Source organism: Cicer arietinum, chromosome 7 (genome assembly GCF_000331145.2).
Source record: "Cicer arietinum cultivar CDC Frontier isolate Library 1 chromosome 7, Cicar.CDCFrontier_v2.0, whole genome shotgun sequence".
Classification (NCBI taxonomy): Eukaryota; Viridiplantae; Streptophyta; class Magnoliopsida; order Fabales; family Fabaceae; genus Cicer; species Cicer arietinum.
This window is the reverse complement of record NC_021166.2, coordinates 45,505,641-45,509,518: the sequence shown is the minus strand read 5'-3', so window position 1 is coordinate 45,509,518 and position 3,878 is coordinate 45,505,641.

Sequence of the window (3,878 nt, the reverse complement as noted above, 5' to 3'; positions counted from 1 at the left end):
CTATGTCCTTTGATGATTTCTCTACCTTGTCAGGATTGCCATTTTACGGCAAGTCTATCGATGGCAGTTCGGAAGCTGATACGACTGACGAAGGTTGGGAAGAATCTATGGACATGCATACAACAGTAAAGGACCTGATGATCGTTGGGTTCGTTGAATCTATTTCATTGCCCATTGGTCAAATGAAGGTACAACATAGGATGTTGATGTACACACTTACTCGTATGCTTGTACCAAGATCAGGAAACCATGCAGTAGTCCAGAAGTTGGACATACTACTGTTATGGGGCTTATCTAAAGAGCTAAGGATGAGTTGGACTTGGATTGTGCTAAGGCACATGCTGGAAGCTTCTCAGAGCAAGCTTATGTTACCTTATCCACAGCTGATCACTAAGATTCTTAAACATTTCAAGGTTTCATTTGGTAATGAAGAATCTGCAAAAACCACTCTAGTTTTTGGAGAATCAATTGTAAATCAAATGCAATTGAAAAGGTTACACGGAATTTGGATAAGATCTCAGCCTGCTGTTGAACCAGCACAACCTCAGCCACAACCTCAGCCTCAACCTACAACTGCACCAGCCACTCCTGATTTTGTTGCCAAAATAATGGAATTCATTGAAGCTCAAATGGCACACAATGCCAAGATGCTAGAATCACAGTCCAGATTGGAAGAAAATTTAAGGACTCTGCAGGCATCCTTGAATTCGGTTGTTCAGGATGTGGATGCGATTCAAGCACACTTAGGCATCAAGCTGTCGTTTGAAGACATCGGTCTCAACATCTCCCGTAGATAATAGTGAGGACCAGCCTAGACTAGGAGATTAGGAGTTTTAGGATCTGTGCTATTTTTCTATGACTTGTTGTACTCATTTGATCTATACTGAATTTAAAACTTTTATTTCATTTCTCTCTGAATTCATTTATCTTAATCATTTGATATGTTCATTAACTGCTAGGATTGTCTTTGATCTGATACACATGAATTTCATTGCTATGATATACAATGTTATATGATTTCAACCCCAATGCTTATGTTCTTTAACATATGGGGAGGAATTGTTTTCTGCCTTTTTGCCTTAACTGACAAAGGGGGAGACAAATTATAACTTGATAATGCTTGTTGTTGCATTGTTTTTATACACTGATGATTTTGATCTGATACCTGATAATGTAATAAATAATGTAATAATACTCTGATTTTGATAAATAGCATTTGTACTGTTATGCTCTGATCTGATACACTGTTTTTATGATCCAATAATGGTACATATATGATGCTATGAAATGTTGTTAATGTTATGTCTTGAAATGCTCAAGTTAAAATTGTATGATTGTCACTTATGCAAAAAGGGGGAGATTGTTGGACTTTAGTCCTCTTAATCCTAGTTTTGACATAATTAACAAACATACAATGTTCATACATCATATGATAAATCTAACATTTTAATTGAGAAAGATTTCAGGAACAGCAATCCAATCCTACACACTTGAAACAAATTGCTTGGAACACAAGAAATCAACAAAAGTTGAATTTTGACTGAGTAAATCGATTGGGAAATCGATTTCATAACAAGGGTGTAAGGAAACATAAATGTTTGTGATTGTATAATCGATTGGGCAGAAATATAACTGTTTGTGATTGTATAATCGATTGGGCAATCGACTGACACAATTAGAAATGAAAACTGCATAGGTCAGTGGCACCCTGTTTTACAGGCTAATCGATTGACACATCAATTGTACACTTCACAAAGTAAACCTGATTGAAACAAATCGATTGGGAAATCGATTGTACAAGTCATAGTGACACTCCAGTTTTGAGGGTAATCGATTGGCAAATCGATTGCTTAAGTACTATTTGCAAAATAACTTCACCTGTGACAAACACAATCGATTGGACAATCTATTGTGTGAATTTCAATCATGTTAAGTTTGGTTGCAATCGATTCGGACATCGATTGAACTAAACATCTGGTAAGAACTTTTCAGGCAAATACATACAAATCGATTGGCACGTCGATTAACATCAAAATAGCTGAGTCACTGACTTGAACACAATCGATTGGCAAATCGATTGAAAGAACTTTTTGAAATCACAGTGAACTTTGAGCTTGTGGCCAAGTCGATTCTGAGTATTTGTTAATCGATTATGAGACTTAATAAATCGATTACGAAATCGATTGGTGTGATTTTTACTTTGAACATAACACCTGCAATCGATTACGAAATCGATGCATATAAGTCTTAACATAATCACTGAAAAGAGTTTGTTTAAAGAATCGATTGGTAAATCGATTGGTTTATGTAGTTTCAAGATTCAAGAAAAACAAGACACGCGATAATCGATTGGCAAATCGATTAGACCTGTTTTATAACTTTAAGGAATCGATTGGCAAATCGATTTATTAAGATGTTTTTCAGAAACTATATAAACTGTTTTCAATCATTCTCTCAATAACAATCTGATAAACACTTTGAATATTCTTGATATACAAAAGAACTCTCAACAACACATTGTTAACATACTGAGATTGCTTTTTCAGATCACAGCCAAAAAGATTATCAATAATCAATGAGAGAGCTGGAAAAGTAATCTTGAGAGAAAAGACAATGTTCTCATGAACAATCCTTGAATATCCAGATTCGTGAGAAGTCACATTGATCAAGATTGAAGACTTCTTTTTGTTCTTCTTTTATTCAGTTTGTAATAATACTTTGAAAAGAAACGAAAGCGAGAAAGCCAGCTTGAAACTGGTGGCTACCTTCTTGGGTGAGAGATCTCAACAAGAAGGAGTCGTACTTTGATTCTGTGTTAGACTGTTGAGTGTCTACAAGGATCAGAGGGTGATCAATAGGAAAGAGATCATTAGAGATAAATAGGTTTCGGGGATGAAACTGGACAATCTGTAATTGATTCTTTCTATTGGAGAAGAAAATCTGAAATCCGATTGGATTGTCAGGACTGGATGTAGGTTGTCTCGTTGACGACTGAACCAGGATAAATTCTTGGTGCAATCTTCTCTAACCCTTAACTCCTTTAATTTTCTATCTTGCAATATTTGTATGTTTGATTAATATTAGATGCATGTTAAACATATTCTGTGTTAGGTAATATTGTTTAAACTGGAAATTTGACTCGCATGCATCTTGGTTAATTTCTTATCAATCTACTTGTAATTGCTAATCTTGTATGCCGCAATTTAATTCCGCTGTGTGTATGAAATTGATTTAATTTCTTAAAGAACTGATACATTCCGATTATTTCGAGGTCATAATAATCAACAAAAAATTATGCTTTTATGAATGTTGATGTGAGTCGCGCGCCCCAGGCGCAGAAGTTGAGCTCCGGGCGGGCCTGGGAAGTGCTGAAAGGCTGGAAATGCGCCTCAGGCGCAGCTGGCGCGCTTCAGGCGCACAACATCTGTTGTCTGACGTATACTGCATTTGACTCCTCTTTTGATTCTGAATTTGGTTCCGGTGTCTTCATGAAAGTTGTAGCTATGGATCATAGCTTTCAATTGCACGTGGTTTGACTCCAATTGGACATCTACAACTCCAGATATTGCTGAAATACGCCACATATGGCATGTTGATTTCTCACCAAAATTCAGCATTACACTGAAACAAAGTAACATCGCAGAACTACGAAAAATCTCTACTTAATCAAGCAAATAAGAACATAAACATTTCATAAAAGCAAATAACTAAAATCAATAAAATATATAAAATAACTCCTTAAATTAACTAATGGTTAAAGATAAAGACTAAAATCAATGAAAAAGATGCATATGATGAAGAGTCATTATAGACATTATTAACAGATGCAACTGCTGTTGTATCTTTATCATTTTTCTTGTTTTTTTCTTCATCTCTTT